Source organism: Protopterus annectens, chromosome 11.part0 (assembly GCF_019279795.1).
Source record: "Protopterus annectens isolate FY-2018-M chromosome 11.part0, PAN1.0, whole genome shotgun sequence".
NCBI classification, from domain to species: domain Eukaryota; kingdom Metazoa; phylum Chordata; order Ceratodontiformes; family Protopteridae; genus Protopterus; species Protopterus annectens.
The window spans coordinates 1101599295-1101625821 of record NC_056745.1 but is presented as its reverse complement, the minus strand read 5'-3'; the positions used below and the strand labels follow the sequence as shown (position 1 = coordinate 1101625821).

The following is a 26527-nucleotide window of genomic DNA, read 5'->3' as shown; positions in this document are numbered from 1 at the left end:
TCACTAAAGAACTCTCAGCTGCTATTTTACTCATGTTTAGCTTTGTCTCATATATTTTAATGGGCCATATTTCTAGAAAAGTTTCAGAAAATTATAATTTTTCTACCTTGGTGTGTTTTTTTTTCTTTATACATCATTTTTTATGTCAAATGCATTTTATTAGGTCCAGGACAAGATTTCTTATGGTTTAAAGGCTTGAAGAAACATTTTAATGGTATCTTTGCTGGTCTAGTATGACCTATTATATCCTCACTTCTGAACTCAAGTAGCACTTTGATTTACCAGGGGTCACAATCACAAATGACACGGTTTATTTCAACTAGGCCCTTTGTATTCACAGTGGAATTTCAAGGATTCATATTGTGATTATCAAACTGGTTACAATGGAAGTGTGAATGTGACGGGTATATACTAAATCCAAGGTTGTATTAACTCAGAGTACTCCCAGTATTGTGAAATGTGGCAGTGTCACAGCCTGTATGTGCAAGCAGCATAGGTGATTGGTATATGGTAACAGTACTCCCTTAGAATTGCTTTAATGGCAGAATAGAAGGATTAAAAACATGGTCGTAGACCACAAACATGAGATAAATCCAACCAGGGCAATGCGGCAAAAGAAACGGTTAAAACAATTTATTCACCAATAATCCACAAAAATCCACTGGAAACATAATTAGGATAAGCACTTTCATCTATGATAAAAAACATCATTAAATAATTTAAAAGCAATCATATGACCTGTATAAATACATTCTCTACTAATCATATGATCATAGATTCAGAACTTTAAAGTAACAGTGTATCAAAATAGCTGTACATAAAATACAATGTAACTAATAAAAGTAAATGAATAATAAAATATCTTTGACGTGTTGGTGCCTTGTTTGATACTGTTTGCAGCATTAACTATTTGTGTTCATTGATATTACAAACTAAAACATTTTTATGATGTCCCCTATTTTTGATGGCAGGTATGGTATGGTGAACTAAACAGTACTGATGAATAAAATAAACCATAAAATAAATCAATAACAAATAATAATGAAATAATAATGACAATGAGAATAAGAAGAGAAAGACTGCAGCATCTACTTATCACATGCTTTCATTTTTAGTAGAGTGTTTACGGTAATTATATCACTGTGGTACTATGATATTCAAATAAATTTACCACCATAGCTCACATTGTTCAAGAATGATGGCCCAATGACCCCCCTCTCGGATTGTGTTCTACCTTCTGTTATATAGTGAACAAAAACTGATCAGTATGATTATTTATATGTTTATATAGGGAGCTGGCATTTTTTTTCTTTCTTCATATCATAAGAATGCTCATAGATCTACTGTTGTTATTATTGCTCGATTTTTCCAAAATAAAATGTGGTGCATTTTTACAAAGAGCAATATAAACCACACCTTGTGTGTGGCAATTGAATCGCCCTGCGACCTCAATATTTTTGTTGCCCACATGGATGCTATCACCATTAATAATGTACTGGCACTGGCTACATGCTCCACATTTTGTCATGCTGCCTGTGCCCCTGTTATTGCCGTGGGCTATGTTGTCGAATATATTTTTTAAAACTAGTGCCAGGTTTGTATACAATCCTGGGGCTTGGGCCACATTGTTCATACATCTCCTTATCATGCAAAATAAACTGCCAATTTTTCGTTAAGATATTGGAAATGTATTTACTATCCATGGAGAAGGTGGTTACAGAAGAATGTCTAGTCTTTACAATATTTTGTTCTCTATTATTCATATGTGTGCCACTCAGTAAGTTCCCTTGACTATTAAGTTGCTCAATATCGTGTATCCCTGGTGCTAAAGGTCCTACTATAATATTGTTCATTCCCAATAGAGGGACATATATACCTGTATTCCTTTTATGTATTACTTCCGTCTTACTGGAATTGATCATTCCTGGGGGTAGCCTCTGTTTTTAAACATTTCACATAATTACATTCAGCAACAAGTTGCTCGAATGTGGAGACCGTTCTTCCTGCCGTTACCATTTTTCCTTTTACCACTGCTCATTTTTGATGCTAGGGGTGGCTACTGCTGAAATCTAAGAAGATATCTGAATATATTGGCTTTCTGTGTATACATGATGTCAATGTATTATTTGTATGATGTTTTGATAATTTGACATCTAAGTATGAATTAGTATCCTGGCCAACAGTATATGTGAAACTGAGGAGTGAAGTGGTGCCATTGATGTAATGGATTAATTCATCCATACTATCTTGTGGACATGACCATATGGCAAATATATCATCCAGGTACCTTATATACATTCTTATACAACTGGTAAATGGCCTGTTGATACTTATACTCCCACGCTGTCATAATGATGTTAGCATATAAAGGTCCACAAGCTGCACCCATGGCAATACCGGTCCTTTGTCTGAAATAATATCCCTCAAAAAAAAAATTATTGTCAAGGACTAGTTCAACCAGTTGACTCAAAGTGTTGATCTTATCTTGCCCAAGGTCCATGTTATCAGTTAAATATTCAGTAAACCACTTGATGCCAGTATCATGGGGAATGCAACTGAAGAGATCTTTCTCATCAATAGTTAGGAATACAGTATGCTATGCATAACTGCTTCCAGTTGTTGACATTGGGTGAGGAAGTCCCATGAATCTTTACAAAGATGTGGGATATTCATTACTTTTGGTTTAAGTTGCTGATCAATATATCTAGCTATGAAGCTAGTTTTTGAAGTGCCTGCATCCAGGATGGGCCTTAGAGGGAGATTACACAGATTCTTGTGGATTTTGGGCACTCCAAAGATTGTTGGGATATTTGGAATGTTGGTATGCATGAAGTTTTATTCTTTAGAAGTAATCTGTCCTTGCATCGACATGTCATAAGTCTATTTTCCTGTTCTCTTGTTCTGTAACCATTCTGATCTGAGAGGCAATGGGTAATCCAAAGGGTGTTATTCTCCTTGCTGGTTATGATTATACTCTTGTGGATGTTCTGCAGTATATCCCTGTGGTTGTTTATTCCGATGTTTGCCCTTTTGGTGGACAAGGATATACTGTACCTTTCAGGTAATCAGGGCAGTCCTGTTCTAACTTCCTGGTTTTCATTTGTTGGATATCCCCACATATTTTTACCAATTTCATTGAATAAGGCCTGATATATGAGTTTAAATTCATTACATAAAATATCCTAGATAATGGAAAAGTCCACCTTTTTAATTTCTGGATATAATTAATCCATCTCTTTGAGATTGTGTTTTATCAGCAACTCCATTAATTCTCATCAGTGTCTCTCAAACATCGCAAGCAATTTGTGGTGCAACAGTGAAAGTTGTGTAAGGCCACTTGGATATTTCCAGGTTTTCAGGCCCTTCAGCACCTGTTGTGCTTTTATACTTTCTCTAACGTAAATATTTTCCTGTTGTAATTGACGCTATTGTAACAGCTTCTTGTGAAATTCACAGAGCTGTTGATTGTTAGACGGCATATTTCAGTCCCTACAGTCTTTCTCTTCTCATTCTCATTCCCAGTATTATCTCATTATTTTATTGTTGATTTATTTCATGGTTTATTTTATTCTTCAATTCTATTTGATTCATCGTACCCTACATATCATCAAAAACAGGGGACATCATAAAATTTTTTTTAGTTCGTAATATCAATGAGCACTAATAGTTAATGCTGCAAACAGTATCAAACAAGGCTCCAACATGTCAAGATTATTTTCTTATTCATTTAATTTTATTTGTTACATTGTATTTTGTGTACAGCTATTTTGATACACTGTTACTTTAAAGTTCTGAACCTATGATCATGTGACTAGTAGAACATGTATTTATACAGGTCATGTGATTGCTTTTGAATTATCTGACAAAGTCTTTTATCATAGATGAAAGCACTTATCCTTCATATGTTTCCAGTGGATTCTGGTGGATTATTGCTGAATAAATCCTTTTAACCATTTCTGCTGCCACATTGGCCTGGTTGGATTTACAGAATACAAAGATCCAAGATTTGCTGTATTTTGACAGTTACACTTTAGTTTTCATAGTTCAGGGCTTACAGTTATAGGCTTTGACTTTGGATAGGAACTAAATTGAATAATTACTACATAGTCAGTCTTCTAGGGTTGTGAAAAAAATGATTTCATGTCTGCGCAAAACCAGTTAGGTCCTAGATCTAGGGCTGATGTCTAAACTTGGTTCTCATCCAAAACAATCATCGGTATTAGTCATATTTCCCAGAGTGCCTTGCCAAACTGTTTTACATTATTTAATCATACAGGACAGTTCGTTTGTGTGCCATTTTTGCATCTGAGTTCATTGAGTATCTTCTAGAATCCAAGTTGAACAAGGGTGATGATATTGCTTGACCGTCAATTACAAATATCTTTTTTGTTTTGTTTTGTTTTCTTGTTTTAATTGTCAAAAACTACCATTACTATGAGTCCATTGGGGAAAGAATGCTCCTTCTTTCCTCTGAGGTGCAGCAATGGAAGAATTTATTAGAATTAGTGGATGAATTTGGAAAATGGCATATTACATGTCAGATGTGTGTGTGTGTGTGGGGGGGGCTTTGTCTGTTCATTCCCATTTTTATGTCTTTCTTTCAGAAGCTGAACTTTCAAAGACTGTGATATCTCAAAAGGTAATTTCTTGAGTCATGCATTGGTGAACTGTCCTGTAACCATATATACAAGCATCATATACTGGGCACATACATTCAGAGAAACTGTTTTTTGTACTTGCTTTGCACCGTTACAAAACTTCTTGTCTATTTCACTTCACTGTTGAAGTTTCTGGCATTTCTTGCCCATTTCACTGCTATACAATAGCGGTACATGACACTTGATTTTCTTTCTTTGACGTTCTTTCTCCCTCCTTTGCTATTGCATTGATTACCTAGTAAGCAGAACAGACACAATAACCTGCATTTACAATTGATGAATAAGAATGTCCAAGAGTGCAGTGCCTGTTATCAGAGGCATAGCTAGTAATTTTTGTTGCCTATTGTCCCCCGATCTGGAACTCTAACCCCAACTCTAAGTGGATGAGCAAAAAAAAGTCCTCTGCATTTCTTTACTCTTCATGTCTAAAAACACAATTTTTGCCATATATGGAACACTAAAGTGTTTCAGTTCTTAGCAAAATATATATTTTCCTTAAACTGTATCAGCAAGCAGATGCTGCAGTTGTTTACATCACACACAGACTGATAAATGCTTCAGTTCTGTCCAGAAATGCAAAGCTCTTTGGTTCTAAGATGGAAAAAAACTCTTCTTTCCTTTTAAACTGTAGCAGCTGCTACAGTTGTTTATGGTACATGCAGAGCACTGACCATTTCACTTGCATCCACAAATGCAGTAATGGAGTTCAGAAAAGAATGTAGAAAATACCCTGTCTGAAAACAGACTGGCAATGCATGTATAGATCATGCCCTTCTCCCAACACTTTGCACTGCCTGTTGTCACTGCAATCTCATGCAGAAAAGCTTGAACAACAATCATTAGATGTAATTAAATATAATTGTGCAGAATTATTCATCGGTTAATGACTATATGTGAAGGGTTACCACCTGCCCCTCTTTGTACAGGACAGTCCTTATTTGGCAGTTCTGTCCTGCAAAAAATATTGAAAACTGGCAAATGTCCTGAGATTTAGGACAAAAATATTTCCTAAGTTTTTTTATTTGCTGCATAAAACAATTATTCTATGTCAGAAACACCTAAACGTAATCTGAAACACACACACGCATAATCAAACAAACAAAATGCTGTATGAATAAGCTTTTATTTTGAAAAATACTGGAGTTCATTTCTTTGCACTGGCTGTACATATGATTTGCCTTGCAAAATCTTGCATTTCTACAAAAATGTTCCACTTTGGACATTTGAAAAGGTGGCAACCCTACATGTGAATTAAAATAAAATGAAGTGATAAGAACAGTTAAAAAAGAAAAACAAAACTGGCTGTAGCAAAATTAGGCATAGAGTACATGAGCATATAATTTGATTTTATCAAAAAGCTCAGGATGCAACCATTGGAAACTGGCATACAGATAACTAGACTTAAGACTAAAGCCAAGAGCAGATTTAAAACTAGAGCCAAGAGCATCCTGTAATGGCAAGGCTGAACCTGAGTGATGGCCTGGCTAAATTCAACATCCACTTCCAAGTCAGTGGCCCCTCAGTGCTCCCACAGTAGAAGGTGGAGAAAGAGATGACTGCAAAAACAAGCAGTTAAGTAATGTGTGATGCAATGAGTGTCATTAGCTGGGCATGTAATGTTTCATTGAATTTAGATGTTTTTATGATTTTAAAGCATACCAGTTAAAGCACATGTGATTAGCCAATAGTAAATGTGGATTTAATTAGACTCGCTGTGTTTATTCATTTTGGTTTCATCCTCATAACCAAACCACAGCAGGCATGAATAAACCTATGTATAACCCAAACCTGAACTGTGTATAATACTCACTCACACACACACTCACACACACACACTCACACACACACACACACACACACACACACACACACACACACACACACACACACAAACATACACACTCTTTCACTCTCTCTCTTCTCTCTCTCTCTCTCTCTGTTGTATATATGTTTAAGTATATTTATAATAATAGAATAAGTTCCTTGATATAAATACATTTTTTTCATTATTTTGTATAAAATCATTGAATACAGACCATTGATTATATGGACGTTAGTATATATCGTAAGCTGTAATTTAATTGTAGTGTATAGAATGTCATGATTATGCTGTGAAAATGTTGATAAGGTCTAGTCTCAATTAGAGCATTAACAGCAGTCAGCAACCACCACAGATGTGTAGTGGAAAGCATAGTGGGCTTTAAAAACATTTTCTCGGGAGTGGGAAGGTGAATGAAGCATTTGCCTAATTCTAAAGTTGTTTTCTCTTCCTGTCCTTCTTTTGCGGTTGCACTTTCTATATAGCTCTAGTAACTGTATTACATATTTAGCACTTGTACACTTTTTGGCTAACTTTTTCAGTATGTGGGAGCAGGTCAAGCTCCATGCACTACAAAGAGGTATAATCAGGTCTCTCCAATGACAACCCAGGTTGAGTTCCCAATATTGATGTCAAGATTTACTTCTCAGACTTTACTCTCATTGTGAATTTGTTGACATCCATACCTTGAACACATAACAGTCTGGTTATGATCAAAGACCAGGTCATAATCCTGCATGTTATTGCCTAGTAAAAAACATCTGTATGCAACTATTTGAAACTCATACTGTGTTTTCATTGAAATCCATTCTTTTTGTAGAGAAATAATATTATACACGTTATTTTATAAAATGTGTTCCCCAATCTTTTTCATTATTTACTAAGACTTTTAAACCCCTTTGCTTGATATGTGACTCATACACCATCTACGCTGCCATGTGTTGTGTCTCATAATCCTTTCCTACCTTTGTGACTTATATATTTTGCCATTAACGGTATAACTGCCTCCAGCACCCAGTTTTTTTATCTGTGTATGCATGTATGTAAGAATGTAGGTTTTTGACTAGGGTAGAGAGTTAATCCAGGATGGACTCATTTCAGTCATAGCCTTTAAGTGTAACAGTGTAGAGATAGATAAAGTATAAATGGAATAAATTTACATGAAAGTAATATGAAATCCAAGAAAAAACGTCGCTGAGAACTGCTGATCTGATAACCAGAATAAAATTTATTAAAACACAAACAGGTACAAAGTGAGCGCTTTCGGGCCAAAACCCTTCATCAGACAAAGAACCATGTACAAACCAACCAATTTAAAATGCAGATCAACCAATAAAATTTCAATAAAAAGCCCACCTATTTTTGAGGGCTGGCTTAAGGGGTACTACATCATTCAACCCTGGGTCTATGTGAGCTGTCAATTCTAAAATCCATTTGGATTCCACTACCTCAGTTTTTAATTTAATGTCACCACCCCTCCTATTCAAAAAGACATTCACAATGACCCTAAATTTAAACTGATGTGTTGGATTGTTCTTAATATGCCTGTAAAGGGCATTATGTTCATCACAGTTTCTGATAGATGATAGATGCTGCAAAATCCTAACCTTCAACATATTGTTGGTCTTCCCAACATAATAACTTGGACATGAAGTGCAGTCGGCCAGATATACAACATCAGTTGTCCTACAAGTCGCCTTTCCTTTTAAAATTATCCTCCTTCCATATATATAAGTACATCCATAAAAATTGGAATATTATCACAAGTGATGTCAGTCTAAAGGACATAGTAGGAGTTAATCCACAGTTTTGTTATAAAAGGAACAGGAACCTTAAGGACATACTTTGTCAAGATAGGGAGAACAGTAACAACAAAGGTTTACCCAAAACAAAGGGTACTGTTCCTTGTGGTCATTGTAAGGCTTGTGGCCACATCAACAAGGATGTGGTTTTTGTATACCCTATTAATGGAAGGAGGATAATTTTAAAAGGAAAGGCAACTTGTAGGACAACTGATGTTGTATATCTGGCCGACTGCACTTCATGTCCAAGTTATTATGTTGGGAAGACCAACAATATGTTGAAGGTTAGGATTTTGCAGCATCTATCATCTATCAGAAACTGTGATGAACATAATGCCCTTTACAGGCATATTAAGAACAATCCAACACATCAGTTTAAATTTAGGGTCATTGTGAATGTCTTTTTGAATAGGAGGGGTGGTGACATTAAGTTAAAAACTGAGGTAGTGGAATCCAAATGGATTTTAGAATTGACAGCTCACATAGACCCAGGGTTGATTGATGTAGTACCCCTTAAGCCAGCCTTCAAAAATAGGCGGGCTTTTTATTGAAATTTTATTGGTTGATCTGCATTTTAAATTGGTTGGTTTGTACATGGTTCTTTGTCTGAGGAAGGGTTTTGGCCCGAAAGCGCTCACTTTGTACCTGTTTGTGTTTTAATAAATTTTATTCTGGTTATCAGATCAGCAGTTCTCAGTGACGTTTTTTCTTGGATTTTGGATCACTTTTACGACTGCTGGGATTTGGCATAGCACGAGCTTTTTTTCTTGGAAAGTAATATGAAGAAATACAAATTCAGGTACAAATGAAATAATATATTAAAGAAAGATTCAACATTAGCAAGCATTTTTTGCCATTTGTAACATATTGCCTTAAATACTTATTCATTCTACTCACAGACTTGTGCTTCATGAATGGCAAATGCAGACAGATGCGTATATGTAAAGGAAATCTCTGTTTCGTGACAATAAATGCGCAAACGTTTTCCCAAACAATTCTAAAGTGTCAGAAATAACAAAGGCTCAAAAACCAAATGTTTCTGCAACCCCCCACACTTCCAAAATTCAAAATATGTTACCTGTGAGGCCAGCTGAATCAGGGGTAAGAGAATGGCACTGATGTTTGCAGATTGTGTACCTCATTCTTCTGCCAGGAAGCAGTATGTGATGATAACAATGTCATTAACACAACTATGGGCGAGATTCAGAAAGAAAATTGCTGTGGTCAAAAGTAATAGTTTCCCTGATTGCTGGAAATACAATTAAGAGATGTGTTAGCTACAATGAGAAAATACCTCATTATCAGCTTATATGCATGTCTCTGCATTGCTTGGTCATTTCATTTGTGTTGATCACCACTTTCCAGTAGTAATAAATTCTGGCAATCATGCATCATGTTAGTACAGGCACCACTTCTTTCATTCTCACAGACACCTCCCCCTCCAACATATACACACACACACACACACACACACACACACACACACACACACACACACATAGATGCACACACACACACACACACACACACACACATGCACACACACACACACACACACACACACACACACACACACACACACACACACACACACACACACACATGCACGCACACACACAGACACACAGACACACACGCACACACACTCGCGCGCATGCACACACACACACGCACACACACAGATGCACTCACATGCGCACGCGCGCGCGCACACACACACACGCACACGCACACACACAGATCCATACACTGTTGTGCCTCTTACCTGTCCCTGAGTTTACATAGCATACCTGTTGTAGTTATTTTTTTCTCCTGCCTCTTCTAAATCACAGATGGCTGCAGTCAGTTAATAATGCCAGACATTAAGAATTATATTCTTATTATTGTTTAGAAACTGCATTGTAATGCAGAGTTATTGCTCTATTAACTTAAGTGACTTAGAATAATATTTAAAAATGTTCTCAAGTGACATATAGTGTTTTGCCTGGGTTTGTCCAGAAGCCCTGAGCAGAGCTGTTTAGAAATATAGACCACAACCCCACACCCCATTCAACTGTCCCTGATTTTCCCTCTTATACCTGCCCTGTTTCTAACTCATAGGTCATTACAGTCAGGCAAATAATAGCAGACAATAAATTTTGAAATACACCTCAATGCAAGATAAGGTAGTAAATGCAGAGACTAAAGCTCTGACTTCTTTATGAGATGCTTCCTGTGCCAAGGATGTAGGATTTCATTCCTTTTTATGTCAAACATTGTAAGAAGTTTAGAGTAATATTAAAGAGAGTTTCTGGTGTCTAGTGTCCATATTTTGTGATGCCAAACCTTGTTCCATTCACTTTTAAAGTGAGTAAGTGTAATATTTATCCAGCTTTATTCTAAGAGGTTGAAAAGGTATGGTGTCTATGCCCTGCACTCCAGTTAATTATAAGCAACTCTGTGATCTGTGAACTTTGGAAAAGTAGAAAGTTTATTTTAGTTACTTCAGTTAAAAATATGCATTGCTGTTATTAGAGATTGCAGGTTTTTTTTAGGCATGACAGCATTGACAAAACTGTCTACTTTGGATTTTGATACAACCAGTAATGTTTTTATTCCATGAATCTTGGCTCAACACACACACACACACACACACACACACACACACACACACACACACACACACTAAAATTGTGATTTTACAGGGAAGCACTCTAAGACATTTGCTGGCATTAATACTATTTTTGCAGGGCAGAAGCTTGAACACCTTTCTTTTGTGGTGAGGATGCTGGAGGCATAGTCATTTAGGAGGACACAGGGTAGGGAAAGTTGAGGCTATACTCATAAAGTTGAGGGTATACTCATAAACTTGAGGCTATTCTCATAAAGTTGAGGCTATACTCATAAAGTTGAGGGTATACTCATAAAGTTGAGGGTATAGTCATAATGTTGAGGGTATACTCATAAAGTTGAGGGTATACTCATAAAGTTGAGGGTATACTCATAACATTTCATTTGCAGTGTTTCCTCATTTCTTAGTCTCATTTTAAGTACTTCGGAGGAACAATGGCTCCTGCCACCCCTATAGAGCCACTTTTAGGTGGTGTTCCAAAGACCAAATTACCACCATAACAGCTACAAACAAATGCAATCTGAGGGTCATGCTGCTCAATGCTACAAGTCTAATTCTCAAAATGCACTCGCTCGAACCAGTCCTTAAAATGGAGAACATCGACATTTGTGCTGTAACTCATTCCACACCTTTCGGCCCCAGAACTTGGACTGAAGCTCCAAAGGCAGTGGTGTTTCCATATTCATAAAAGATGCACACACCTCCAGACTAGTAGCCCAACATAACACATCAGAGATACTTCAGGTGCAGCTAACATTGGGTAAGACAGTGATTCAGGTCGTAGCCTGTTATAGGTTCCCGACCATGTTCCAAGACTCACACTCTATGTTCCTAAGCACCCTGGAGAATATTAGGGTCCAACCTAACACTCTCATACTGGGTGACTTCAACTACTCCTCCATTAACTGGTTAAACTATTCATGCACCAATACACTTGCCCAATGTTTCCTGGAATTCATTAATTCCAATCCCCTGGACCAGCTTGTTCTTACCCCCACTAGAGATAGCAATATCCTTGACCTGGTCATTACTAACATGGGCAACTGTTGCTCTACACCAATAGTCAACTTCTCCCTGGTTAGATCCAACAACAAACTAATCACCTTGGAAATCCACATCCCTCCCACCCCCTCACAAAGGTAACCACCATGAAAAACTTCTCCAAAGCTAACTTTGGGCTCCTAAAAACAGAGGTGGCTAACTTCACTGCATCCATGCAAATGGAGAATAGTTCCATGACTGCTAAGTCATACACCAATGCATGTACACAAATGCCTGGATCTCACCATACCCAATAGAACCAAGATGCTCTCCTCCAAAAAAGGAAGCCAATCTGGTGGTTGCCTGCCATAAACAAACTCTACAACAGAAGGAGGAAACTGAAGCAGAATAAGGTGAAGTCCCAAGACTGGAAAATTCCCTTATCAGCCTTAACAAAAAGTTGAGCTCCCTCATAAAATCCTCTAAAGCTAGCTATGAAAACAGAATTGCAGCAGATAGTAAACACAATCACAAGGCCTTCTATAGTTATGTAAAGAATCTCCATGGCAATACCCAGATTTGCTCTGAGCTACTGCACAATGGTACCTCCTATACTGAGCCAACAGATATTGCCAATATACTAGCCAACAGATTCAGTGCCAACTTTACCCCCCACAAAGGACCAATCACAATCCCAGTAGATTGCCAGGCACCCAGTATTACTGCTGCACAGGTTACAATAGCAGTGTCCAAGGTGAAAAATACAGCTTCTATGGGACCTGACAATATCCATGGCTGTGCTCTACATGAACTACAGAGTGAACTGGCACCTCACCTGTGTGCCCTGTTCAATCACAGCCTCACCTCAGGCTTTGTCCCTACTAAATGGCTCACTGCTATAGTCATCCCTCTCCACAAAGGAGGGGCAATTACAGACCCTGGGAACTATTGCTCCATTAGCCTGACAAGTCTGATATGCAAAGCTATGGAACGCATTATCATGGAACTAATAAACAAGGATATAGGGAATCTCCAAACTCTGGATCCCACACAGTTTGGTTTTGTGAAAGGTACATCATGCCTGGTCAACTTGGTCAACTTCCTTGAGTCAGTCACCAGAGCTGTGGATGAAGGCAAGGTGGTTCATACAGCCTATCTTGATCTGGCCAATGCCTTTGATACCATTCCCCACTCAGGAATCATAGAAAAACTCACTAAGCTAGGCATCAACCCCTATATCACTAGGTGGGTTGCAAACTGGCTCACAGATAGAACCCACAGTGTGAAAGTAGCTGACTCCAAGTCAAACTGCTGATCAGTCATGAGTGGAGTCCCATAGGGATCGGTTCTGGGTCCTCTCCTGTTTGGTATCTACTTCTCAGAAGTTCAGGCCAACATGAAGGGACTCTGGCTACAAAGTTTGCAGATGATTATAAGTTGGGAGTCATTATTAACTCCCCAAGTGATGTTGACATCCTACAGAAAGGCCTCCCTGAGACCAACGACTGGTGGCAGAACCATGGCATTAAGCTCAATGCCAAAAATGTGTAGTCATCCCCTTTGGGAGAAACACAGTTCCCATGAATTACCACATCGATGGTAGTCCACTGAACACAGAAGGTGTTATTAGAGATCTAGGAGCACAGGTTGACAGCAACCTCTCCTTTGACCACCACATTGCCACTGTGATCAGAAAGTCCTTCTATGTGGCACATCTCATTACTAAGGGTTTTGCATCCAGGAAGAATGAGGTCATTGTCTCCCTCTACTCTTCCCTCATTAGGCCAAACATCGACTACAATGCCCCATTTGGCATCTACCTCACTAGACACCTGCAACAACTGAGAGGCCACAAAAGTACCTCACAAAGAGGATCCTAGGCCTTAAACATTTGTCCTATATGGACAGACTCAAAAAACTCCACTATTCTCTGTCTCATATCGCCTACTTAGAGGCAATCTCTGCTTGAATAACAAAGCCATGTCTGACCCAGCTCTGTTAGAAATGCTACATCTAAAGAAATCCTAATCCCTCCACTCCACATGCTCCAGAGACCTCAACCTCATTACCACAATCAACAGAATGTGCTGGAGGAACAGGTTCATAACCCAGAGACTGCCCATGCTATAGAATAGACCTCCCATACATGTCAAACAGAGCACGTCACTGGCCCTCTTCAAGAGAAATGTTGATGAGTGGATGGGAAATAGAAAATTCAGCCTGAGGATCACTCCAGTGGCTCTACTTGACAGAGGGACTGGGAACTAAGATCTGTTGGCATGATGGCAGGGTAATCCTGTGGGCTAGGCTTGTAAAGAGTCCAGGGCCATTAGCGTATTACACACCTATGAACCTAAATATGCTACATCCTGTCTAAACGCACAGTCTCCACCATCAGTGAAAGAATGACAAATAAGGTTTAAAAATGGCTGGATGCATCCATCATCACATCATGCCTTATGTGCACTCTATTTTCAGTAGAAATGCACCCTGGGATTCATTAAGCCCTGCACGACATTCAGCAATAGTGCAGGAGCTGCTGCACGCAATAGGTTCACAGAGCAATTCAGCAACAGGCTCCCGGGATGTGCACAAGCGCTCCTACACTATTCCTGCATAGACACCACTGCCTTATGCTAATTACCTCATTTGCTGGTGAAAACCATGCAAATGGGTTGAATTAGTGATTCAGCAAGCAGGCAGGTGTCCGTGCAGGAATAGTGTAACCTGCAGTAATGTATTCAGTTACTAGCTGAATACATTTCTGCAAATAAGAAAACGGAGGCATGACAGCCTTAAATAAAGCATGTATTCCATTCATTAGGCATGCCAATGGCCAAATATATGGCCATTGGCATGAAAAATAGTTTACATTTTCTAAAATAAAAGTTTGTTTGTTGCTTTTGTCAATCTCGGACGTTTAAGTATAGGGCAGCGGCGCGCAAACAGGATTGTGCCGAAAATAAAAAAAAGAGGAAAAAGCAATTTTTACAGAAATCTGCATTTTGCCAGTATAGCCAATGGCATGCAGAATGAAGACAATACCAGGGAATAGTGGTTGCTAAGGGGAAAGGTGCAGTGTAAGTGTAGTAACTCAGGAATAAGGCAGTAGTGTATGCAAATGAGGGGATTTATACTGAATCACAAATTTCTTCTAAGTATCAGACTACACCTATCCATGTAGGTGCTCTAACACCATGGTGTAGACAGGAGAAGCAAGTGACATGAAAAAGGGGTGTATCATGTTTGCTGTCAGCACATTGGAGCTCAGTGAGCCATGTTTGCCTTTAGCTAAGCACAGCTAAGGAAGGGAGTGTGTCTGAGGCTGTATTTTCCTATTCCATAAAACGCAGAGCGTGTTTGAGTCTTGGGAGGGCCAGTTCTGCTTAAAAGTGTTTACTTTAGCTAAACGTGTGTGTGGTGCAAGCATTGGGCCTAAAACAAAACAAACCACAGGGGATAGCAGAACTGTTTACATTTAAGCACCAGGAATGCACGGCGTGCATCAGGGCATAAACAGGGAGGAAATGGGAAGGCGAAACAGCAGAAGGAAGGTAGTCAAGGAGAACAACCATAGCTGTCTGGTGGAATGTATCAGAATTAGCCAATTAGAAAGGCAGCAGCCCAGCACACTACTATAAACTATGCAAACACCTCTCAGTCTGGTTTTTCCCACAAACTCTACACCGCTGCTGTACACATTCAGGGGAATTATAAACTGACAAAACTAACAAACCATGTTGGGGGATGCTGTTGCTCTGATCTATTAGTATGTGCTAGAGACTGAGGGTGGTGAGGAGGATAATGCTGACAACCAGCTCAGACCAAGGAGGAGGAGAAGAGTGTTCAGACCCAGGGTAACCTACCAGGGGCTACATGATCTGGAGATAGTAGAGCACTACAAGGTGGACAGGAACATACTTCAGAAACTTGTTGAGCTGTGCCGGCCTTGCCTCTGACCCAGAACCAACAGAGAGGAACCCATCCCAGTGGATACCAAGGTATGTGTAGCCTTAAGAGTACTAGCTACAGGTACTTTCCAAAGACCAACAGGGGATACCATGGGAGTCTCAGAGGCATCTGCTTCCAGGGTACTCCACCAATTCCTGGATGCCATGTGACTGCATGCCACTGAGCACATTTACTTCCCCAACACCCGTGAATACAGAACCAGCAATATGCATCTCTTCCACCATGTAGCAGAATACCTGGAGGTACTGGGTGCCATAGACTGCACGCACATTCACATCAAAGCACTACCCGGTGACCAGGGTAGGCTCTACCTAAACTGCAAGGGGTTCCACTCCATCAACTGCCAGGTTGTGTGTGATGCCCAGGGCATTATCATGAACGTATGTGCTGGCAGCCCTGGAAGCTATCATGACTCACACATCTGGCATTCGTCACAGCTATATCGCACATTTGTCAGTGGGGACATCTCATATGGCCATCTGTTGGGGGATGCTGGCTACGCACTGGAGCCGTGGAAGATGACACCCATCAGAAATGCATACACACCCACAAAATAACACCATAATGAGGCACATGCATAAACCAGGATCATTATAACATATGTTTAGGATGCTCAAGTCACGGTTCCACTGCCTTGACATATCTGGTGGAGCCTTGTAGTACTCTCCAGCTACATGTGCACACATGTTCATAGTATGTGCCATGCTACAGAATATGATCCTGCAGAAACAGCTGCAGCAGGAACAAAATGGGGAAGGGACACACAGCCCCCCACCATTGCCAAGGTCTACACAGGCACAGAGGGATTTGGAGGAGGAACATCCTGAGCCTGCCCCTGTAGGCAGATGGAGGCATCCCCAGTATGCCCTGTCCTTGGCAAAGAAGCAACGCATAGCACAAACACTGACACTGTAGGGCCCAAGGAACTGATCTCTCTCTCTGACTCACACACACAGTAAAATGGAGCCAAACAACACACCACCTATAACTTACTATGTATAGGCAGTGTACTGTGTACATCCAACATAGTCAAACCTCAAGCACCATCCTCACAACAGCCTTGGGCATAAAGTAAGTCAGTCTCCTTATCAAAATTAATGAATGGAGTGGAATGTTCTGACAGCATATCTATGGTATTGATTCAAGCAAGCAAGGGGATGGGGTGGCTTACTGGGAGAGCAGCAGACAACTGACAGCTCTGTGGGACAGCAGGAAGTGTATTCCCAGTACTGGCCTACTCACACCATGCAGTACCACCCTAGTTGATAAAAACCACTGCAGTATATGTGATGAGCCAAATAACTGGGGGGGGTCATAGGTCACATGCATGGATGTCAAACTGGGTATCCCATACCCAACCCCTAGCCTCACCCAGCAGATCTCCTGTAGAAAACCATACAGAAATGCCTAGCAAAGGCCCCCACATGGCGACATCCATTAAATCCCCACCCACAGACTTTTACACAGTGATATCACAGCAGGTCTGGCAATAGTAGTATGACTTTGAAAGGTAAGAAGTCTGAAACTACAATATCTATGCCAGAACAATCTGACCTGTGGTTGATACTGTTATGCCTGTACTCTGAAAGATAGGGCACACCAATATGCTAAATGGGACCAAAATGTTGAGCAAATATCAGCACAGTCTCTTCAATGTGTCACCCCCCCCATAGTCCCATAGAAATGCAGTAACATGTTCCTAGCCTTAAGCAGCATCCAGCCGTCAACTAGAGTGATGGCTCAATGCAAACAGAAAGCAATTATTAGTAACATCCACAGTTAACTTACTGGTGCCATCCCAGGGTTGTCCACTGCTGGCAGCCTTGGATCATGTCAAGATTTCAGCCTGGAGAGAGTCAAGATGGCGGCGCCTCATATGGGAGCAGCCTCTCTGGCTCCCAATGTGCACTTTTTGTTTTCGTGTCTGGCTGTGTAAATCTTTCTTTGGGTGAGTCTGCTTCCTGTTGTCTGGTGAGTGGACATTGCCGTGAAAGTGTCAGTGGTGTTTTTATGTGCATTGGTGTCTGTTTCATCTGTTTTCTAACAGGGTGGCATGGAGTGGTGTAAGCTGGGGCCTGCAACAGTTATTGAGCTGATGCCGAGTACGGGAAATTGAATTTTGTTTGTTTTTCTTTTGGAATGGTCCCCTTGAAGGGAGCGGAGGTTGAAGTGATGGAGCAAGGAGAAGGAGGCGGTCTGGATGGTGGTCTGTGGTGTCGGGGGAGAGGAAAAACTTGGTGGTTGCTGGTGACCATGTGGTCATTGAGGCTGGTCGGGCCTGCAGGTAGAGGTGATAGACTGTGGTCAGAGAGAGTCGGAAGTAGGAATGTTAGACTGACTTGGTGGTTGCTGGTGATGGTGTGGTCAGTAAGGCTGGTTGGGTGATAGACTGTGGTCAGAGAGGGTCGGAAGAAGGAATGTTGGACTGGAAGTTGCTATAGATGGTCGGTTGACTGCAGGTAGCAGTGGTTACACTATTGAAAAAGGATTATTTTTATAATGATGGTCTTCGGTTAGCTCTTGACGGTTGTGTCATTTCTTTTGTTTATTGTTACATGTAGTTGTGATGTGTTGTGCTGTTACATTATTGTGCATGAGCCTGAAGGAACATAATTTCATTCAGCTGTACTCCGTATGGTTGAATGGCAATAAAGTTTGCTTGGCTTTGCTTTACAGACATGTCAGAATGCACTGCCTTGCTACAGATGGCCTGCATCTGTCACACCTGGCCTACAGGACTGTGCCAAATGCCCATGCCTCACCCACAGTGCCCTGTTAGGGAATGTCATGGGGTCCATAACACCAACATAACACAGTCTAAAAAAGGCAAAAAAAGGCCATGCTACTAACTGCTAGGAGAAAGCTTGCCAGTGTCAGAGAGCCAGAAATCTGTCCAAAGCCATGAATAATGGGGTGAAAAAGGTTCAAAGAGAAGGACAACTTTGAAATCCTGCTCTAATAATGTAATAAAGTTGAAAGAATGAGTGTAGTAGCATGGGATGTCTGATGGGTACGAAGTCAGAAACAGCAATGTCAAATGTCAATAATATCTGACTTCAACACTGAGTGACTTGCAAAACACTTTTCCTTGAAAACCCCACTCGTTTGCGTAACCAACAAGATATATGAAGCATGAATGTGAACATTCTGTGATACCCTGTACAGTCAACAGGCAGGGCTAGGACTCTAAACATGGAAATGCACTCATTGCAGGCAGTCCTAATCCTGGGAGATGGTGACATGTCTGCAGCCACAGAACCCTGGCCCACAGCCATGGGGAGTAACACATCCTTCCCTTATCACTCGTCCTGTGCAACATCCTGACCCCAAAATGTAGCCAGCCAAGCAAAATGAGGTGGGCCATACATATATGTCAGACAAACACACACCTCCAGGCTGGCTAAACAGTCTGACACACACAAGACCCTCCAAGTGCAGTCAACCTTTGATCAGAGCCCTATGCAAAGCACTGCTAGCTATAGGCAAGCATATCTGACCTAGAACACCTCCCCCCATATCTTATCCCCTACAAATTTATCTGGAGTTTGCCTGTCACCCTGATCCTGTCTGACTTATATTACCCAACTGTGGACTGGAAATCAGACCGGGCCAGAACAGAAATACACAGAGATTCCACCATTGTAATATATCACCAAGGTGCTGGACTGTTTTCACAACTCCAGCAGTCAATTGATTGTAGGCACACCTCTCAACAGGCTGGATTGTGCAAGAATGAGTAACATTTGGCCCATAATTTTGGTGTGTGCATCATTCACCCTGCATTCCCCTGCTAAATCACTGTGATGATCCGAGAAGGTATGTCACATGGTACTGAAACAATATATGACAATGTCAAACTGCATATACATCAGATGTCTGCTAAAACAAGCTCTTTAACCCTAGCAACCTATACATTACTGAGAGAAACAGTCACAGTCACCATATGGCCCATTGTCCCCCCATTTTGATAGGCTGTCTATAGATATCCTGCACCAACAGGTTGAAAGGTATGGCTGTAGCACAAAACAAACTGAAACTGGAGTACAACAATTCCTGGAATGAAGTCCCACCTGTACTATAGAAGGTCACACTGGGCATGCTCATACACTTAGAGAAATGTCAGTAGGATCTAGGAATGAACAGGCCTTCCCCACCCAGTGCACTTCCCAGTGCCCTACATTAGCAGTCCTGAAGATGTCTATCACCATAGATGTACCTTTCATCAGGCCTTGGCCCTATAAGTTCTGTGGTGCAGGCGGTAACTGTGTAACACTGTAGTGCAAATAATTAGTTAGGTAGGCTTTATTATCTCAGTCATGGCAAATGTCAAAGTACATTTGTGTGTGTGTTTACAAGTTAAAGCTTTTTGGTCCATTCAAACCCAGTACATTTCCCCTTTCCCTACTTTAGCAGTCCTGCAGATATCAGCCACCTTAGAAGTCCCTTTCATCAGCCCCATAAGCTGTGTGGTGCGTGCAATAACTGCATAACAGTGCAGTGCAAATAACTAGTCAGGTAGGAGTTCTAATCTCAGTTCTGTGTGTGTGTTTACAAGTTAAAGTTTTTGGGTCCATTCAAACCCAGTATACATCACCTTTCGCACTTCAGCAGTCTTGCAGATATCACTCACCTTAGAAGTGTCTGTTGTCAGGGCTCAGCCCCATAAGCTATGTGGCATGTGTGATAACTGTGTAACACTGTGGTACAAATAACTAATTATGTAGAGGTTCTACTCTCACATCTGGCAAGTATGTGTGTGTGTGTGTGTGTGTGTGTGTGTGTGTGTGTGTGTGTGTGTGTGTCAAAGTGTGTTTGTAGAGCAAAGTATTTTGATAACTTTAACACCCACTGCCCTACTTTATCAGTCCTGCTGATGTAATTCCCCTTATAGGTTCATAAGTGTGTAGTAGACTAACGGCCCAGGAGCCTTTACATGCCTAGCCCATAGAAGGTCCCTACCATTGTGGCACCCAATGTTACTTCCCAGTGCATGTATTAAGTAGAGCCACTGCAGTGATCCTGGGAGTGAACTGTTTATTACACATCCACTCATCAAGATTTCTCTGAAACAGGGTCAGCTAGGTGCTCTGCATTACATGTATGGGAAATGCATTCCATGGTATGTGCAGTCTCTTGGTGAGGGACCTGTCCCACCAGCATGTTGTGGTGATTGTGGTAATGAGGTAGAAGTCTCTGCAGTGTGTGGTGTGGAGGGATTGGGATGTCTTTATATGTAGCATGTCTAAAACAGCTGGGTCAGACATGACTTTGTAAGTCAAGCACAGATAGTCTCTAACTAGGTGATATGACACAGAGAATAGCTGGAGTCTTCTGAATCTGTCTGTAGGACATGTGGTTAATGCGGGTCTATATTACCTTATCGAATACTCAGGTATTCGAAAATGTAATAGTCGACCCCTAATTTTCAAAACTGTCAAACGTTGAACAGCAAAAAAGTACAAAAACCCACCCAAACAAACCATTTAAATGCTATAAGCAGGGGTCAAGCCCCCCTGCACCCCCTCATGGGGGGGCAAGCCCCCCACACCCCCACTACTTAAATATACCAACTCTGAGATTGCCATACAGTGCAGACAATGGAAAACGTCCATTTCCACACTGTACGGAGATCTCTATTGAAAAGTTTGACGTTTGACATTTTAGACAATTAGGGGTCGACTATTATGTTTCCGAATACATGAGTATTCAATAATGTAATATAGACCCTTTAATGCCTAGGAACCTCTTTGTGAGGTGATTCTATGGCCTCTCCAGCTGTTGTAGGTGTCTACTGAGGTACATGGCAAATGGGTCAGAGTACCTGATGAGTGGTCTAATGAGGGAACAGCAGACAGACATCATTACCTCTGTCTTCATGGATGCAAAACCCTTGGTAATGCAATGTGTCACTTTGAAGGACATCCTGACCACAGTGGAAATGTGGTGATTTAAGGATAAGTTGCTGTCAACCTGTGTCCCCAGATATCTTATAATGCCTACAGTGTTCATTGGGCTCCCATTGATGTGGTACTTACTGGGAACTGAGTGTTTTACCAAAGGGGATGATGATGATGCATTTTGTGGTGTTACATTTCTGGCCTTGGTGTCCACAGCATGCATTGGTCTCAGTGAGGCCTTTCTGTAGGATGTCTGCATCACATCTGGAGTTAATGAGAGGTCCCAGCTTGCAGTTCTCTGTGAACTTGGTCAGCCAGAGTTCCTCTGTGTTGGGCTGGACTCCTGAGAAGTAGATGCTGGACAGGACACTACCCAGTAATGATCCCTGTGGGATTCCACTTTTGACTGCTTGCCAGTCTGACTTGGATTTTCTCACGGTCACACTGTGTGTTCTGTGAACCAATTTGCAACCCACCCACTGATATACGGGTTGATGCCTAGTCTGGTGGGTTTAGCAATAATTCCTGACAGAGGAATGGTATCAAAAGCCTTGGTCAGATCCTGGTAGGCTGTATGCAGTGCCTTACTGTCATATTGTTTTTCAGTGTATGCCAGGGCTGTCATAGTGGGTGTTGTGCCGAGCTATGTGTTCCACATGGTGTGGTGCAGGTGTTGACCTTATCCTCTTAACCAGCTAGTGCAGTCTTCGCTGGAGAGCGCATATTTCCACATTCGGTGATATAGGGTTAACTCTCACAGGTCTGACTGGTTGGAGTTTAGAGGAGAGGGTTGTCTGTGTACATGAGGCAGTTGCAACAGTGCCTCAGAATGTACAAGTGCACCAGGTTAATGGCCGGAAGCACAGAAACCTGCACTTCAATCATGCCAGGAGGGGTGGTCATAACTACTAAGTACTGGGGCTAATTCTGTGAGGAACGAGTACTGCTGATGGCTCCCAGGTGTGCTATACTTATTGATACAATAACCTGTGGAAGTGCAAAGCTATTATGCTAGTTGAAGTGCAAGACAGAAATAATTAGTAAGATGTAAGGGAAAAAGTGAAGGCAGGCTTTCTGCCACCTGTAAAACTTTACCCCAGCTGTGCAGATATCAGCACTTTTGTCCAGTTGTTAGTCCAGTAAGCTCTGTAGTGCATGTGGTAACACTGTAGTACAAATAATTAGGCAGGGGTTCTAATCTCAATACTGGCAAGTGTGTGTGTGTGTGTGTGTGTGTGTGTGTGTGTGTGTGTGTGTGTGTGTGTGTGTGTGTGTGTGTGTGTGTGTTTGTGTGAGAATCATATACTGTGTGGGTTATACCATTTTGAGTTGTGTACCACACATTAAACTTCCCTTCACCCTAATTTAGTAGTCCTGTTGATGTCATTCACCTTAGAAGTACCTTTGAACGAGATGAAATTGTATAACCTCCGTGGCACTGTGTAACATTTTAGTAGGCAGAGATAGAGAGGTAGGAGTTCTAATCTCAATACTGGTGTGTGTGTGTGTGTGTGTGTGTGTGTGTGTGTGTGTGTGTGTGTGTGTGTGTGTGTGTGTGTGTGTGTGTGTGTCTGTGTCAACGTACACCATATCTTTTGGGGGGGGTTTGCAAACGTTCCACACCCAGTACACATCCAAATGTCCACTGAACATGGCCCACATGTTGTGTCAACCTCTGCAGTGGTAGCTGTCAACACTCTGCAGCCCTATAAGCTGTGTGCCATGAGAAATAACGTTGTAACAGTATGGATACAAAAACAAGATCGGCGGGTCTTCTAATCCTGTGATATCATTTCCCAGTCAGGAATCATACACAAACACGGCCATCTAGGCATCAACCCCTATGTCACTTGATGGGTTGCAAACCGGCTCATGCATGGGACCCACAGTGTGAAGGTAGCAGACTCCATGTCAGGCTGCCAACCAGTCACGAGGGAGTACCACAGGGTCTGGTCATGGGTCCCCTCATGTTTGTCATGTAATGCCTCTGACATCCAGAGCAACACAAAGGGACCCTGGCTGACAATGTTCACAGACAATTGCAAGGTGGGTGCTATGTGTAGATCCCCATATCATGTTGACATCCTGTATAAAGGCCCCACTGAGACATCCATCTGTTGTCAGAACACTGGCCTTAGGCTGAATGGAAAGAAATGTGTTGCAATCCAGTGTGGAATCAATGTGTTTACCATGAATTAACACATTGCTGGTAGTCCAATGGACACAGAAGTCCTTATAAGAGGTCTGGGAACACAGGCTGAAAGTGACCTCTCTTATGGCCCCCACATTGCTACTGTGGACATACATAACTTTTATATGGCACATCTTATAAGTAAGGGTGTGTCATCCAGTAGGGAAGAGGTCAGTGTCTCCCTCTAATCTCTCCTCATGAGGCCATCCAGCAGGTACAACACCCATTTTCCATGTAGCTCACTAGACACATGCAACAACTGTGGAGGCTGCAATGTCTCTCACAAATAGAACCCTAGCCTGCAAACAACTGTCCTATATGGACAGAGTGCAATACCTCCAAGTAATCTTGGCCACATCTTGGCTACTTACAGGCAATCTATGCTTACCTGACAATGCCATGTGTGGCTAGCTGTGTTAGGAATGCCATATCTAGTAAAACTCTGATCTGTATGCACCACATGCCATGGATACCTCAACCTCATTACAACAATCAACAGAACATGCTGGGGGACAGACACATAACCCAGCGAGTTAACATGTAATGCAATATATGCCGCATACATGTCAGAGCACCTCAATGGTCCTCTTCAAGAGAAATCTGGATGAGTGGACAGGGAATTTAACTGTCGCAGTGGCCATCACTCAGGTGATATACGCACTGGGAAAAATGTAAGGTCACATGATGACAGGCTACTCCCATGGGCTAGGCTTGTCATGGGTCCATGCCCATTAGCCTGGTACACACCTATGAACACATGATCCTATGAATCTCAGTCCTTGCAAGTGTGTTTGTGTGTGTGTGTGTGTGTGTGTGTGTGTGTGTGTGTGTGTGTGTGTGTGTGTGTGTGTGTGCACGTAAGACCAGCATCCTGAGTGTGTGTGTTTGAGTGAGGAATATATCCATTGGGTGGCCAAGTATTACAATTGTAGGCCATCATACTCCCAGCACACATCCTACATTCCACTGTATGAGGGCTGCTTTTTACATCAACCATATAGGTATCTGTACACACTCTGCAGATCTATAAGCCCTGTGCTGTGTGGAACAGCTATGTAACAGTATGGAATGAGCAGCTAGAGAGACAGGGCTCTTAATCACAGTACTGGCACACTTGTGTGTGTGCATTGTTGTGCATAGCAGTATTTGGGAGTGTGTACACTTGTGCATGACATTAGTATGAGACCTGTCACACCCACTATACCACCCATTGCCATACCTTACTAGGGCACGTGATGATACTCACTATAGATATACTTTGGAAACTCAACACACTATGAGCTCACCTGTGATAACTGCATAATACTGTACTCCCACTAACTAAATGAGTAGGGATTTCAAACCCAATAGTGGCATTTGTGAGTGTGTGTGTGTGTGTGTGTGTGTGTGTGTGTGTGTGTGTGTGTGTGTGTGTGTGTGTGTGTGTGTGTGCATGTGAGCAGTATTCTCTGTGTGTTGGGTCAACACAATGCCCTCTGCGTGTGTGGGATTTACAAATCTAAGGTGTGTTCACCCACTACACTTACCACTGTCCACTGTACAAGAGCTGCTGATGTCAGCCACCATACACATACCTATATACACCCCTCAGCCATATAAGCTACATGGCACATGCAAAAACTGTTATACAGACATGTAAATTGTGTACAGCTGTACTCTGGATATGACACACTCAATGTGTTACCACACTGCCATACTCTTTGTAGATAATGTCTGCAGAGCCACATCCTGCTGACAAACAGACACCTAGAAGACAAATAGAATACATTATGGAAACCACATTCTGTCAGCATTAATAACAATAATGCATCAAGGCTGGACAGCTACACGTTCTTAACGTGTAACCATTAAACATACTGGCTGACAACACTTTACACAGCATTACATTGCTAAACTGTAGTAAATTCACCCTGTGCATCAGTCCCATATTAGCATGTCCCTGCATCGATGGTATGGATGACAGGGATGTGGCACAGGTATCATCATATGCACAGGGTGTGGTGTGAGTTTGCTGGAGGACAAGGCTGTGTTGTTTGGTTGACATCATGTGTGTGTGTTTAGGAAGTTGTTATTTAAATGGGCTGTGCAGAGGTGGTGTGTGTAAGTCTGGAGGTGACCTGGCTTTGATGGTGATGCATGTGTATATGGATGCACACAGTCATGCCATGTGGCTGCCCTGCACAGGGGTATGTTGGACAGCTGTGGACCGTACATGGCAGGGTGTGCAGTTCACTATCTCTGGCCATGGACATGGGAACTGGGCCTGCCAGCGAACCCACCAGCATGATCAGGCACAAGGCCAGATGCAGTACTACTCCCTGATGGTGACAGCTGTCTGCTGGATCTGCATCCCTGTTGGGACTGGCCAGGACCACATGCCCATGGCCTGCTAGGTTGTGGCATATAAAGCGACCCCCCCCTGCAGTAGCACTGCTGGTACTGCCACTACGGGAGTGAGAAGCTGCATGGCCACATGGAACCTCAACTGTTCGTGCTGCTGTCCTACGTCCACATGGCAGATGGACAACTCCTACCACATGCTCTATCACAGACATTCCATGTTCAAGGATTGACATTCCATGGTCAAGGATTCCCA

General features: G+C 41.7%; 1 protein-coding gene across 4 annotated transcripts in view; it reads left to right on the top strand.

Annotated features, from left to right (window-relative positions):
* PTPRO (protein tyrosine phosphatase receptor type O) overlaps nucleotides 1-26527 on the top strand; it is a 1723724-nt gene that overhangs the window by 1472858 nt on the left and 224339 nt on the right. The window lies entirely within an intron of this gene.